This window comes from Amblyomma americanum, chromosome 3 (assembly GCF_052857255.1).
Source record: "Amblyomma americanum isolate KBUSLIRL-KWMA chromosome 3, ASM5285725v1, whole genome shotgun sequence".
Lineage (NCBI taxonomy): Eukaryota > Metazoa > Arthropoda > Arachnida > Ixodida > Ixodidae > Amblyomma > Amblyomma americanum.
In genome coordinates this window covers 187,290,723-187,306,900 of record NC_135499.1, presented here as the reverse complement: position 1 = coordinate 187,306,900, position 16,178 = coordinate 187,290,723, and the positions used below count along the sequence as shown (strand labels likewise).

The 16,178-nt window shown below is 46.8% G+C and overlaps 1 protein-coding gene across 1 annotated transcript in view; it reads right to left on the bottom strand.

The window, feature by feature from the left end:
* LOC144124315 (uncharacterized) overlaps nucleotides 1-3,540 on the bottom strand; it is a 44,720-nt gene extending 41,180 nt beyond the window's left edge. The window contains exon 1 of the mRNA XM_077656949.1: nucleotides 3,498-3,540. The gene's annotated coding sequence lies outside the window, so the exon portion shown is untranslated. The remainder of the gene's footprint in view (nucleotides 1-3,497) is intronic.
* Nucleotides 3,541-16,178: the final 12,638 nt, after the last annotated feature.

Genomic DNA, 16,178 nt, shown 5'->3' with positions numbered 1-16,178 from the left:
GAGGAGAGGCCCGCGATGTCGCCAGTGGACCCCGACGATGGCTGCTCTCTGTCGGTCAGCTGACGCGCTGCCCTGCGCCTGCCAAGCGGAACTCGATCGACTGCATACCTTTAGCGGAAAGGCTGCCTGAACTGGGCGCACCAGAGGCACGTATACCGAGCTGGAGGCCACAGGTTAGTGCTCGCTATTCAATGCCAATGCGTCGTGTCGACGCGAACAGATTACTCCGAGTGCTACAGATTCCTGCTAGTTGGCCACTATGGTAGCGAAAACTATGGCAGCGTTGCCGCGCTAACTGGAATCTCCACTCCCGCCTTCTCTAGCATCGATAGCCAGCCTGTCTCATCGTCATGCAGCCGTAATTTATCGCTGTTGCTCTCTTGCTTCGCGGAAATATGAAAAGCGGGAGTTTTCTTTTTGATTCTTTTTTTTTGTTCTAGTGGAAGGTTAGAGTCTTCGGTTGGTAGCTAGCGTATACCCCGAAGCTGCATGTGGGACATCACATGAACCGTAGTGGAGGGCTCCGGATTAATATTCTGACCACTTGGGGTTCTTTAACGTGCACTGACATCGCACAGCATGCTTGCATTTTGTCTCCGCCGGGGCCGGGATCCGATGCCGCGGCTCAGCAGCAGAACGACGCATATCACTTGAGCCACCGTGCAAGAATACAGGCGCGGAACGCGACTGAAACTGTCGAATTTCAGAGCACAGTTTGTGTCGACAGCGGCGGTTATTATTTTTGCGCTTGTTGCTTTCAGTCGCCACTTTTGCATCACACGCAGCTGAACGCATAAAATGGATCCTAGATGTTTAGTAGACTGCCTCAACGCGAATATGCGCACCCCGCTTTAGAATTTAGAACTGCTTAGTTTCGCGTTAATGCTGCGCACATTCGCTGCACACACTAATGTGCGGGGAGTCTCTTGTTGGCACGCAAAGTAGCACATCCTGTCTGGACAGCACAGCTGCATGTGCGCTAAGTTTTATTAGTCATGTTTTAGCCGGCTGCACACATTTCGGAGCTGTAACAAAAAAGCGTGCTGCTTGAACAGTCGGCCCACACACGTGCCACGGCCTCTCTAGCTTCACTTTCTGCACCTTCTGAAGAATGGGCAGCACCAGTTTCTTTCCCGAAGGTCGAGTGAGAAAGTTGCTTTACTCTCAGCCCAATATTAAGAGCTACACATCACACATCACCATAGCATCATTATACTGCACATGAACTGCACATACTGCACAGCACATGAACGTAAGCAACCATCATATTTAGCAGTGTGTGCGTGTGCCGTCGTTGTGCGACTTGCTCCTTGCACATTTATGAATTTTCAGGAAGACTTTGCTGCACCTAAAAAGACAGGAGCAAAAAGAGATGAAGCTGCCCTCTATAGAGCATTCCCTTTTATAATAGGGAGTGCACAGGATGAGGGGTTGCTTTCTTTTTGCTCCTATTTAGGTGCATTCGTGTGGAGAGCGCAGGAGCATTAACTGGTTGAGGCAGCACGCCGAAACTTGTTGAGTACTTTCTGGGACCCTGCAGTTCCTAGTGTGTAGTGACCATGGATAAGGTAACCTTCGAGAGACACGGCAATGAACGAAGCAATGTGCACCTTGCGAATTCCAGCACTGCTTTTAAGCCTGCCATGAATGGTGACCATGCTGATGGCAAGTACCTCAAGGGCTCCTCGGCAAAAGCGTCCAATTCCGGTGCTATGACATAAATCGTTGACTGCAGCGCCTATTTCACCGCGCGAACTTTATTATTCCGATCAAATTGCTAGAAAGTAAGCATAATTTAATACAGAAAAGTTATCGAATGCTTTCATTCAGGAAAGCCTGCAAGCAGTATATGACTGTTGAAAACATCTTTTTTTTTTTTACTACGCAACACGCTCTGTGCGCGCGGCCACAAGCAAGCATGTACAAGCATCCCGTCTTTTGCGGTTATTGATAATCAGCGCCTGTCCTCGAGTGTCTTTCCTTTCGTCCCTGTCAAAAGTCGCGCTGTTCCTTTTTGAAATGATAATTATTGAAACCATCACTATCCCCTTTGATTACGAGAAGACATCACAAGTTAGTAAGAACAAGCCCACAATGCTGTCGCGCACTGAACTTAGGCTAATGTGCCGGCTTAACTTATGCCTTACCAGCGTTCTATGCGGAGATGCGGCTTCCTTAGCAGCGGTTTTGATAGTAAGTTAGCGTGGTGTGAAGTAACTGAAAGATGAATAGTATAGAGGCAAAGTCACAAGCAAGTGCCATTTTACTTTTGATGTAACATCCCACCAACGCCCAATGTAACGTATTGTGGATCCTCGGCGTAGAGATTCCTTACAGGTTTCTCTTCACTTTCATGGTTAACGAAAAGCGCACTGGTCGCAGCCCATATCGGTTTGCAGGCTTTGAATCTCAGACATAACAGCGCCCTACTGTGTGTGTCCGAGAAACACATATCAGGAAATGGGGGGGGGGGGGGGGGCGGACAAGGACTCGTCAAAACACAGATATCCCGCAAGATCCTGGCCCGGCATGACGTCATATCTTGCACGTTGGTCACATGTTTTTTTTTTTGGAGGGGTGGGGGGGGGGGGGGGGGGACCAGGACGGACCCCAGACCAGGACGGATTTTTCTTTAACTGCGAGGTTTATGAGAAAGCTGTATAGCTTTCCTTTGTAGCCATATGGCTGCGATTGGGTGTATGACAATGAGTAATTACTCCCTTATTACATCTTGCACGTTGGTTTAAATATAGTGGCTTAACCAGCTGCCCATGCCATGTGCTAAGCCAGCGTGGTCAAGCCAGTCCGCGTAGAGTATTTAGGCTATTTGCATTTTAATCCTGACAGCTGCAACATAAAAAAAATTAGTTTTGATAGCACTTGCTTTATACCGTCCACGGTTTAAGAATATATTCTTACACCGTGATGCCGTCTCAAGAGTAAAGTTTCGTACAAATGGGGAACAGAGTGATGCCAAGTGCCTTAAATATTGGCTTATGTGTTCTAGTCGTGGAACATTCACAATATTTCCAAGAGCTTTCTTTTGAAGGATATGCAAGTGGTTGATATTAGTAAATGACGTGGCGCCCTGAGCCAATTAGCAATAATTAACAACAGAAGAGAACAGTGAATTATACAGCAGGAAGTATCACAATCCACACAAAGTGCCGACAACCGATAGCTTGTTCACCACAATTTAAAACTGATCATTCCATAAATAATTCTTATTATAAATGACTCCTAGACCTTTTACCGCTGAAACTATTGGGATCAGCGACGAACGCATCCTTAAACAAAATGGCGGAACGTAAGTAGGCTTACTGTGAGGCCTAAAAAAGCACGGCTTTCGTTTATTCAGTGCTTATGCCAATTAATTAATTTAGACCATTCTAGAAATGAATGTAAACGACCTGAGGTTTGTTGCTCAAGATCTAGCAAATATGTGGCTCTGAAGAATAAAGTTATGTCTGCGTAATTGACAAAAGTTGTGAGCTTACTTGTTCAGACGACGTCATAAACATAAATGAGGAACAGCAGTGTTTCAAACCTACTTTTTGCGAAACGCCTGAACAGATGCGCCTGAAATCTGATTAATCATTGTTTATTTTTAGTTGTAGTACTGGAAATTTAAATAGAGTTGAATTATTTAAATATACTTCCCGCGAAAACCGTAGTGTTCGAGCTCAGCTGACATTATCTCGTGACTGATGCGATTAAACGCTGTTGAAGAGTCGATGAATATGCCAAGAGTGAGAAGTTCCCGCTAAAACGACTCTAATATCAGCTCTCTTTGGGTTAGAATGGTGGTTTTCGTCGAAAAATATTTCCTAAATCGTTGCTGGCTGGGCGTTAATATGTTTTATTTGTTACAAAAACTAGATATTCATCTAAACAGGATCTTTTTGAAACACTTTGAAAAAACAGAGAGAATGGATACTGAGCGATAATTTAACAGAATATTTTTGTCTCCACCTTTATGAATGACTGTGACTTCAGAAATCTGCATTATTTTGGAAATTCTTATGTACTTTGCAACAATTAAAATATATTCTAACACTGGGCTATAAATCAGCAGCTTGTTTCACTGGTGAAATTTTGTGGTTATCAATATCAAGTGATTTGCTGTTGTGTAAAACAAGGAGGCAATTTTTGGTTTCATTAGCATGTATTGGCGACAGGAATTCACTGAAAATAACCCGCAAGTCAAGACATTTCACATTAATGAGATCGTTGTTCTCGTCTACCTGAGACGTTAAATTATCTGATAAACTTTTCCCACTCACTGGTTCATTGTCAACTAAAATTTCAAGCTCACCACTAGCAGTTGTGCCTCGATTTAAAATTCGGCTGATGCTTTGCCACACAAGATCTCTCCTTTTTAATAAGCCTTGGGTAAACAATTTTTCCATGCACTCTTGTATCGCCTGACGAAGAAAGGACGCAACTTTGTTTTAAATCGTACAATATCGTCCGGTGACCTGGTTTGGATAAAGCGGTTGTAAAGGTCTGTTTTCCTTTTTATCATTTTAAGGAATTCTTTTATCATCCACGGCTTGCGAACTTTATATGGCTTTTTGATGGTTTATGGTTTATGGGGGTTCAACGTCCCAAAACGACTCAGGCCGTGAGGAACGCCGTAGTGAAGGGCTCCGGATATATCGACCACCTGGGGTTCGTTAACGTGCACTGACATCGCACAGGACACGGGCCTCTAGAATTTCGCCTCCACCGGAATCCGACCGCCGCGGCCGGGATCGAGCCCGTGTCTTTCGGGTCAGCAGCCGAGCGCCATAAACACTGAGCCACCGCGGCCGCTGGACTTTGTGGAAGTTACAAGAGGAAAGCTTGTTTCAAGTATAGACTTAAATATGGTAATAAATGCACAGTAAGCATTCTCTGGGTCATTTTTGTTGTGCACAACATTTCGGTCAACATTTGCAAGTGCTACCGAAAGCAATTCAATGTGTCGTAATTAATGCTCCGCTATTCTATCGTAGGAAATATGCATTGTTTTTCAGAAGTTACACTCAACAATGAAGTATATTGAAAAAGGTCATTCATATGGACATATAATTGAGCTATGCACAACGTCTACGAAGGCGCTTTTTCTTTTGAAAGGACTTTGGGCAGAAAGCAGTCAGCGTTACGACTCATTCTAAACACTGAAACTTGTACAAGTAAACGCAAGATGTATGGAATCGACCGTAGTGTCCCTTCAAAGAGCTTGTGCTTCATAGCATGTACATACACTTTCGATATTCTTTACACTTTCTGAAAAATGTTTAATGTCAAGTAAGATATTTAATCTATGCAGGCCCTTCTTCGTGTCAGCGCATGAGTCGTCAGCGGAAGTCCCGTCTTTGTTGTGGCAGTCACAAAAATCTTCAAACAACTGCAGTGTCATGTCGTTTTTGTTTCTATTATTTTTTTTATCTAGGTGTAATACAAGAGGTTCGAGTCAATTCTAACTCGCTTAACTCGAATATACGGTTTATTCGAACTGACGCTTCGGTTCCGTCAACACCGTGTGCATTAAAAAGGCTCCCCTTAATTGTAACTCCACATAATTCGAACAAATATTTTGCCACCTTCGGGTTCAGATTATTGAATGTAGTTCCATATATGTAGCGAGAGTAGGCGGTGCTTTAGTAAGTGCTCTGTTGCTTCCTATCCTTTATTATTTTTTTTTCCAAGAGCTTCCGTCCGGCGACATCTGCGCTAGCAAGCAGCAGCATTTATAATCGGTAAATTTTCCGCGTCGTCACCGCCGTCTAAGAGGCACGCAGCATGGTGGAGGACTTTGGATTCATTGCAAACATTTCAGGTTCTTTGAGGTGCACCAAAACCTTAGCACTCGTACTAGTGGATTCGAACTCGTTACTCAGGGCTAAGCTGCAGAAACGCCGCAGCCACTCCGGCGAGTAAGATGAGCATTTAGGCAGTCGTTACACGTGTATTCAGTCTGAATGCTCAAAAGTTGGTGGCCACTTTCTGTGAGGGCGAAATTTTAGAATAAAACTAAATGAAATAAATTTTCCACATATTTGCTCGAATGCTTCGAAAGAAGAGCTCGCGTAAACTATTATGCTGCCTTTGAAAGCTTGTAGAATCGGTATTATTAACTGGAGGTCGCCTAAGTTTGAATACAATTGAACGAAGTGTTTTTATATATTTACTTATTTTGCAACCACATTTCACGCTTGTTATTACTCTAAGGGTGGTTACATCAAAGTAAAGAAGTTGTAGCTAGCAGCGAGTAGCTACCGTTAACTCCTCGTAACTTATTCGTTCATCGGCGAGCGACAAAGTTGCCGAAACCAAGGGAAAGCTTTCACCACTAATTTCCATCACAGGCAAAATAGAGAAAAGAAGTAGTGGTGATCTCTCGTTACACGTGTGATAACCTGCAATCAGTTGGTTCTGGCGTTATCCTGATTTTTTCTGCTTCTTTTTACCCTAGTGCCATGCATTGACGCCACCACTCCCTGCACCCAATTTTAGTAATTCTGCGCAGTACACCGACGGCTGAAAACGTGTTAATCTTTAAACTCCCCTCTGTGTATCATATCAGATGAAAGCACGCAAGCTATCTCTGTAGGCTTCCTTACCACGTGCTTATCCCTCGCCCTCTGTTTTCACTAACCCCTTTCCACCTTCGGCTGTAAGTATCAGCGCTGAATAAACAAGCACGTTCTTTGTTATCCAGACACACTGGCTGTCCATTCCTGTCGTCCCGCTCGAGGACGATACACTCTGTACTCTAGGTTGTTGAGCATTCCACGACATTATTATGTTTCGAATACAGTGCAACGAAAGGCAAACGCGTGAAACAGACATCGAACAGCCTCTTCTCCGTTCGTTCGTCTTCATTTGCGATTCATCCATGGCATCTTGTTTCGTTAATAAGCCCAAATGCGCACATACTCACGTCCAAGAAACACCGCTAAAGCTAGCTGCAGCCAAAGGCATAGCCTGTCGTTGCTCAGGTGAGGTTTCGTTTTGATTTAGTTGGCGCACAATTACAAGGCGCATGTTTCGAAGTGTTTGTTTTTTCGAGCAATGCCGAAGCTTGAAATTCACTGCGCCTGTGTAGGTGGTGCTGTGCAGGAAAGCAGAGTTCTTTCGCAACAACCTATCTGTACTCCAGCGTCCCTCTTTGCTGTGCCGTAAGTCTCAATGCATTAGGCGAAAAAATGGACAATGACACAGTTGTTGCTGGTCGTGAAACAAAACCTTGACGATTTGAAACGAACCCACGTTTGGTGACAACGGGAAACACGAAGTGTTACCAGGCTTACACCGGGATGTCCAATTTAATCTTAGTAATAAGAATAATAATTCATTGCTTCGGTGCTTTAGCAATTGTTCTAGCAAGTATGGAGCTGTATACTTCAAACCTGACATTTTTTTCTCGGAGACCCGCGATGGCCGTAGTAAATGAACACTTGCGGCTGGGCTAGTTGTTCCTGACGGAGGGCAAGAAAGTCGCACGACCTGGCTGACCTCCACTAAAGCCGGCTGTTCATAGTGCTGCAGCGAATTGCCGAGATGAGGCGTCGTATAGGGGGTCGGCAGGAAGACCGCAACATAACAGACGTCGCAAAGGGTAGCCAAAGTGACGTGAGTGCCGTAAGGGCGGGGTCCCACGCATTTCGGACGTGCAGCCGTCCTGTGTTTTTCTTCATTTTCTTTGCAGCGTCAGATCGCTCGAGAACGCACGTCCGCGTTGGCCCTTCCTCCCACCGAGGTTACGTGCGCGCTGATGAACCCTTGCATAGCTTTCGAAATGGCGCTGTACGGCCCTCATCGGTCGTCAGAAAACGGCGTTGCTCGGACGGACGGAGGGCCTCGACTGGACGCGCTTGCGAAACAGGCCTGCCGCTACAGACAGTGCTCTCGACCAAGTGTCGAAAGCAAAGACAGCTTGTTACTCAAGCTCTGTGAGAGTTGAGCTGTTTTGCAACTGGCAGCACAGTGTTTCACTCTTCAGAGCGGCGGCACTGATGGCTGGCAGAGGTTGGCTGCACTATAGCGCGCACAAGCCAGCAAGTCTACAAACGAAAAATTAAACAGCTATGCATTAAGGCTTCTTGTTGAGCTGCTTGGTGTGTATCCTTAAAAGGTGGTAAGCATGGGCAGAAAAACGGGCGGGAGAATGTCTGTTGTTTTCCGCGAAAGAAAAACCAGGACGCCTATGCAAAAAAAAATGAATTCCCCCGCGAGCAAGTCAGGATAATGTGCGCCAAAAAGCATGCGGACCGATATGTGGAATGCCGAAGCAGCGTTATATACCATATTCCACTATCGCGTCGGCGTTGCTACGTAGGTCAGACAAACGAACGGCTGACTGAGCCCGTTCGCAACTTAAAGGGAACGACCGGAAGCACTCTGGTGATTCATTGTTGCAAATGTGAAGCTGACAGCCATTTTCTTGCAGGACAGAGACGACAGGAACGAACGAAGACGCGCGCACACCAGAGATATTTGAAGCGTTCTGGATACACAAGAATAGTAAACCGTGCGTTAGCACCCCATCGATAAAGCTGAAAAAAATAAGAAATCAGGTGTGCGTGCGTGCGTGCGTGCGTGCGTGCGTGCGTGCGTGCGTGCGTGTGTGTGTGTGTGCGTGTGTGTGTGTGTGTGTGTGTGTGTGTGTGTGTGTGTGTGTGTGTGTGTGTGTGTGTGTGTGTGTGTGTGTGTGTGTGTGTGTGTGTGTGTGTGTGTGTGTGTGTGTGTGTGTGTGTGTGTGTGTGTGTGTGTGTGTGTGTGTGTGTGTGTGTGTGTGTGTGTGTGTGTGTGTGTGTGTGTGTGTGTGTGTGTGTGTGTGTGTGTGTGTGTGTGTGTGTGTGTGTGTGTGTGTGTGTGTGTGTGTGTGTGTGTGTGTGTGTGTGTGTGTGTGTGTGTGTGTGTGTGTGTGTGTGTGTGTGTGTGTGTGTGTGTGTGTGTGTGTGTGTGTGTGTGTGTGTGTGTGTGTGTGTGTGTGTGTGTGTGTGTGTGTGTGTGTGTGTGTGTGTGTGTGTGTGTGTGTGTGTGTGTGTGTGTGTGTGTGTGTGTGTGTGTGTGTGTGTGTGTGTGTGTGTGTGTGTGTGTGTGTGTGTGTGTGTGTGTGTGTGTGTGTGTGTGTGTGTGTGTGTGTGTGTGTGTGTGTGTGTGTGTGTGTGTGTGTGTGTGTGTGTGTGTGTGTGTGTGTGTGTGTGTGTGTGTGTGTGTGTGTGTGTGTGTGTGTGTGTGTGTGTGTGTGTGTGTGTGTGTGTGTGTGTGTGTGTGTGTGTGTGTGTGTGTGTGTGTGTGTGTGTGTGTGTGTGTGTGTGTGTGTGTGTGTGTGTGTGTGTGTGTGTGTGTGTGTGTGTGTGTGTGTGTGTGTGTGTGTGTGTGTGTGTGTGTGTGTGTGTGTGTGTGTGTGTGTGTGTGTGTGTGTGTGTGTGTGTGTGTGTGTGTGTGTGTGTGTGTGTGTGTGTGTGTGTGTGTGTGTGTGTGTGTGTGTGTGTGTGTGTGTGTGTGTGTGTGTGTGTGTGTGTGTGTGTGTGTGTGTGTGTGTGTGTGTGTGTGTGTGTGTGTGTGTGTGTGTGTGTGTGTGTGTGTGTGTGTGTGTGTGTGTGTTAGCGCTTGTCCGTGTTTCTTTCCTCCCGCGTATATGTTCGCTTGCGTTGTTTTCCACCTTTTAAAGCTATACAGTAGTATCGCTGGTTATGTACGCTATACATATATGCGTTGATCTTTTCGGTTTAAACCAATAAAAACCGATAAACGTAAGTCGAATTCTATTTTCTGAATTCGGTTTTAACCTTGAGTAGGCGTGACGCTCAAAGGAGAAAACCAGCAGAGCTGGATCGGTGTCGTGCGTTTTGGTGTCATTGCTCCGCTACGATACACGCCTCTGCAGACGGATGTTCCACCCTCTCGAAACGCCGTCTGCTAACGTAGCGCTGTTCTCTGTCATCACCCGCTTAGGGCGGTTGCCCGGTTAAGCGGGTTCTTCTCAGGGCACTGACGCTAAAACAGGCGCCGCGAAAATGTCATATTCTGGCTACCGCAACGGTAAAGCGGCAGTTCCATCGTTGCCGTCAACAGGAAGACCGAGTGGTGACCCGTTCTCTCACTCGACCCAGCACATCAATCCAACTATAAGATGACAGCCTACCTGTTGCCATTCAACTCCTACTCAAGTTTTTGTCTGGCGGGTCCATCAGTTTGCTTCCATTCCCTTCTGAATGTCGACCGCAGTTCCTCCTACAAGCACAACGTTAAATACGAACACCTGTGCTTTAATTACTTTCAATTCAAATGGTCGGGCTCACAAGAAGGGCAATGCAAAAAAAACAGCGCGAACAAACGGGGACTAGACGAAGAATACACAGGACCAATTCTTCGTCTAGTCCCCGTTTGTTCGCGCTGTTTTTTTTGCATTATGTATCATCAACTCGCCCGCTTATCTATCCTGTTGAAGAAGGGCAAGAAAAATTATAAGTGACTTAAGACTGCACCACTATAATATATCACCGAAAAAAAAACGTAATCATCTGTAGAAAATAATATTCGCCGGAAAAAACCGAGAACTGAGTTCTGAAATAAAAATCGATAAAAGACCGCCAAATTTCCAGAAAATAAGACCGAATAGTACAACCCTTAGCTATACAGCTTTCTGAAACGAAAACATTTTGCTTGAATAGACCAGGCAGAAGTGCAGCCAGAAGGTGCGTCGTTATCATTAGAGGGCTAGTATACCTGAATTACAAATGACTGTGAAAAATTGTGTGTTCATGGCCAAGGAATTCATCTTGCTGTATGCTACCCTCTACCTGGTATACCCGGTGGAAACTTCTTAACTTCTTAACTCCGATATACAGTATTGCCATTTGGTATGGGGCTCAACGACTGAATGCAACATCAACAAATTGCTGCTATTGCAAACAAAAATGCCGCGCATTACTGAAAACCTACCGCATACGTGCACACTGAGCCTGCCTTTAAAAAATTCATCTTCGTAAAATTCAGAAAATATAGACCCAAAGACTATAAAAACAATTTTATCTAGGTTTAGATATAGCGATCAAATGCCCCTTCAGTATCGCCTACCCAAACTTCTAAACAGTTTGCACTACAGAGGTATAGAAAATTTCCTCCTAACTCCATCAGAATTCAATTTGCTCATGATCAGTCACCCTTAATAATTATGTTCCACCATTCGCCAAGACATTTTGACGCTGCATTAATCCGAGGACATATTATTGACCTATTTCTGCATTGTTTGATTTTGAAGCTATCCCAACATTTTTAACTTTGCGTTATAAACATTTCTTTTTTTTTATTGCGACAGTGTGCCTGCTGCTTTCTGCGTATTGTAGCCATTGTTATCTCTTAAACTGCTCCAAATGTTATGTACGTATGCCTCCCATTGCCGTTGTTTGTATAGGGGTCGAGGACTCCTCAATCTGCTTGCATGAAGGTTTTACTTCGACCTAGTTCATCCTAGAGAATGGGAAATAATTAATAAATTAATTAATTAATCTGCTTCAAAATTTTGAAAACTCCTACCATGGAGCCCCTCTTCATCCCTTTCACTTCTTTTATTTGTAGAGTATCGTAGAGAGTATCACACACGCACACTCCCTGCGTACCGAAACAACTAGGTTTTATTAAAACGTTGCGGTGTAATTCATGGAGTACGCAATTTTTGCGTCTCGGAGATAACAGTATTATACGTGGAACGATGTGAAACGGGCCGAAATCGAACACGTTTTATCGTAAGCTGCCGCGGTGGCTCAATGGTTACAGCGCTTGGGTGAAAGACACGGGTTCGATCCCAGCCGCGGCGATCCAATTTCGATGGAGGTGAAATTCTAGAGGCCCGTGTACTGCGTGATGTCAGTGCACGTTAAACGATCTGGAGTCCTTCACTGCGGCGTCCTTCATAGCCTGAGTCGCTTTGGAACGTTGAACCCATATAAAAATGTCCTATGGGCGTCTGTGGAAAAAGCTATGTCCGTCTATGGCCTTTTATGAACGTCTATAAGCACCCACAGAGGTGCTTATTGCCAGCTATTGAAAAATCTATGCCACTAAAGCTATAGCTTTGGAACCATACAACTGTCTTAAGCTCTCTATAGAAAATAATATCAGTCTCTATATACAGCTATATATAGAAATAGGAAAGGTTTATAGCTATTTGGGCCAAAATCCTATAGCCGGCCATAGGAAATTTTTGTATGGGAACCACCTCAAACCAAACATTTTGTCGCATTGGCAGCGCTGCGTTGTAACTTATCAGACAATGAACATTAAATTACGTATGCTAGTGGCGCTGCCGAGAAAATTCATCAACATACGCTCAATATGCGCGCGCGCAATTTTAGAGCTGCAATGAACCACAAAACCCTTCCTTCCAGTGGGTGACGTGTATTACGAAGTGTGGGATGGTGCTTGGCTGGTTATTGTGCGTTGCATCAATGCATTTACATTGTAATCTTTACGCCGACGTGCCCCGATAAACTTACATTTGTATCATTTCCATGCTTCCCCCTGGCACCTTCCAAATTATTTTTACAGGACAGCAGGATCAGCTTCAGGAACGTCTACCATGCTGTAAGCGAAGTGCTCATCGCCTTTCTGCTTCATATACAGGGTGTCCCAGCTAAAATGAACCAAGGTTTAAAAAAAAAAACCAAAGCTTTCTTCTGAACTGAAATCAAGTGAATATTGCTGGGAGTTCAGCATTTTTTCCGTTTCACCGACTTTAATAATTAGTTGACAATTATTAACTTTTTAAATACGTTCCTGAATACTGATGTGTAAATAGGAAAGTTGTCGAGCGCCACAAAAAGTAGCCCCGACCAGGTGCTTCCCATCAAGTACCCTTAGCGTAGCCGTTTTTATTCGGCAAGAACGAAAGCCTGCGAATTTTTTTTAAAAATACCACATGACAGCGTGCTCCATGCGACAGAATACGCCGTCATTACCGCTCATATCGGAGCCAAGTACGCTGTTAGTCGCCGTTCTATCCGCTCTGCGAAAAAGAGCAGCTCTATTCGCTTGTCGGGGGAAACGAAGACGAAGTGTCCTTGCTAAGGTGGCTGCACATCGCTCCAGTGGAAAATCTCGCAATCCGCGTAAATACGTTCCTTATGTCAAGAGAATTAACTTCACACCATCTGAGGAAGCTCCCGAAGCTCATGCGCCGCCTGACTCGGTGGCATTCAGCAGGTGTCCATCAGTTATCCCTGCAGCTGGACGGTGCTCCGAGGCTAGGCCTAGGGCCAGCGGTGACGCGCTGGCAGAGGTCGCTTCGCCGGCGTCGTTCACGACGGCTTCATCAGCCCCTCTTTTGACAACTGAGCCTAGATTCCGGCTCCTGGTTCCTGCTGCTGGTCCATCAGCGGCAGCGCACATCCCGCCTTCTCCAAATGCACCTCAGCCCTTGAGCGATCTGCCCTCTGGGAGGAACTCGGCAATGGCTGCCCAGCCTCCACTGCTGGATGGGGCTTCAACCGTGTTGCGTGAGGAGAGCTCTTCAATGGACCTGTCTTCAGCACCTCCATTCGTGCAACCCGATTCCCGCAGTTCTCAAAAGCGCCCATCAGGGGACGCTGCACTGGATCCGTCTTCTGCCAACTGCAGCTGACAAGACAAGCGTTCCTGCCTGCCGTATGCCAACCAGGTCGTGCCGACATCGGGATCGGTATCGTATAAAGTGGCCATTAGAGCTCTGGCAGCCAAAAACTTGGAAAGCCTGGCGAACCTGGACTCATGTCTTGGGACCAAAGGTCACCGTGGCTTCACGGCTAGAACTAAATCTAATACCATCGCTGTGTGGCTCCCGACTTTGGCTGCTCTTGAGCGTCTGCAAACGCTCAAGTGCATATCGATTACAAGCGAGATCTCGGTGCCGGTCCAGGTGTACCTAGTAGAAGGTTCGGACCTACAACGCTGTGTTGTTTACAACGTCGACGTGGCCGAAGACCAGACGACTCTCCAGCGTGAGTTATACTGTGCAACTCACCGTGTCATCCAACCGCGGTATATGGGAAAGGGGCGCTCTTGCATCGTCACACTGCAAGGCCCACCAACTCCTCCAGAACGACTTTACTACTATGGCTGTATTCTGCGGCCTCGGCCTTACAAACCGAGTGCTGTTTATTGCTACAGCTGTTTCAGACCTGGCCACATGCGCCGATCATGCCTTTTTGCAACGTGAGATGAGGCTCGGCCACAAGGCACACCGTCTTACAGGTGTGGACTTTGCAAGACTGACGACCATGAGATCACCTCTAACTTGCCCCACAAAACAGAAAGCTACTGAAAAGGTTCGGCGTGGGATCCGTAAGCAAGTGCCTCCGAATGAAAACAGAGCCCCGATACAGACATCCAACAGGTCTTCTGCAGCACTGCAGGATAACTCAACAACATTCCTCCTCCGATTTATGGTAAACAACTTATCTAACCTGACATCAGTTCTTTTATAACGCTTGGAAGGCTAATCGAAAATGGCGAGTACACGTTGTTGTGGTGTGCTCCAGTGGAACTGCAGATGCCTCTCCACAAAGCTGAGAGAGCTCAAATCTCGACTTCGTATGTACAAGCTCCAGGTGTGGGCCCTGCTACTGCAGGAGACCAATGCCTTGCCATCCATTCCGGGCTTTAATGGATACATTTCTCTTTCAATGAACGACCGTCGTCTGCACACTGCTGGCCCTCCAGGAAAGGCGGCGTTATAGGTTGATGCGCCTTTTCCTCAAGTTCGCCTCTCTATAGAAAACTGGTGCACCTCATGCCAAGAGGTAGTCGCAGTGGCTGTGAAGCTTTTCAAGTCAACGGTTGTGGTCGTGTCATACTATGTAAGACCCGCCGGTGGAGCTCCCTCCCGCATTAATCTGGGGTGCATGGTTATCAGCTCTACGACGACAACACCAGAAAACAAACAAGAAAATTCGACCGTAAGAATATTGGGCTTGACAATACACGAGTCAGGAACAGGAACTGCTTGGCTTTCTCGGGGTAAAAAGCAAGCAATTCAGGCGTTGGGTCTGATTAGACGCATTGCTCCTAAAACAGGCGGAGCCCGCTCATGTTGCACGACAGTTGGTGCGGGCGGCGGTTCAACCGCGCCTCGTTTACCAAACCCAATTCCAGCACTCGACGAGGGCTCAATGGGATTGCCTTGAAGCTGTTAATCGAGAGGCAATGATGGTCATCACTTGCCTTCCCCGCATCACCCCGATCGTGGCGCTCCAAGAACATGCGCAGCTGAATACTCAGATGAGCTGGTGCAGCAACGACGCGATGCTCGTCGGCTTAAGTCTAACCCTACACACACAACGTGTGCACTCCGAGCATATGCTTCATCGCACTCCATTCTACAGCCGCCCCCGCCAGTTCTTCCTCCTTGGCGCTTTGTGCAGCTAAGCGACAACAAGCCAACTGATCTACGTCTGCCATCATCTACCCGCGTGGCATCGTTTCGCGACCAAATTACAGAGCAAGACGCCAATCTGCCGCATGGCTCCATCGTTATATACGTTGACGCAAGCATCCAGGCCTGCGAAGCTACAATGGCAGTTTACTGTCCTTGCAAGCCTGCGCTGAACAAAAGTCCAGGTTTCACCTCTCGGAACCTCCTTCGTCTTTCTGTGCGGATGCTTGCGGTTCAAGAGGCACTTAGCTCTGTGGTCGCTGTTCCCATTCTACCTACGGCCCGCATTGTCATTCGCATCGACGCACTGCACGTCATGCGCCTACGACGACGCGTCAGTCGCACCCCAGAAATCTGCCATGACATCCATCGTCTAGCAGCACGCATCCCGCAGCAAATCCGTATTAAGTGGGTCCCACGGGATCTGCTGACCTCTCAAAGCCAGGCAGATTCAGCGACCCGCCTCGCGAGCCTAGGCTCATCATTGCCTCGAGTCCTTCATTTGTACAACGTCACCCTCCTTTCATCAAGAAAGGAACTCCTCCGGCGCCGCACACGTGCTCTCATCCCTCCGTGTGCGGTAACCCTCCCCCGCGGTCTTACCCGTGCAGAGGAGGTTGCGCTTAGGAGGATCCGGGTCGGGGTTGCCCTCACACCTGCCGTCACTCGAAAGTGGCCTCAGTACCGAGATTTATTTCCTCGGCCTGGGTGTACAATAAGTAAACACGAGGACATTGCAGCTGACATTCATCACTTTCTGTGGGACTGCCCA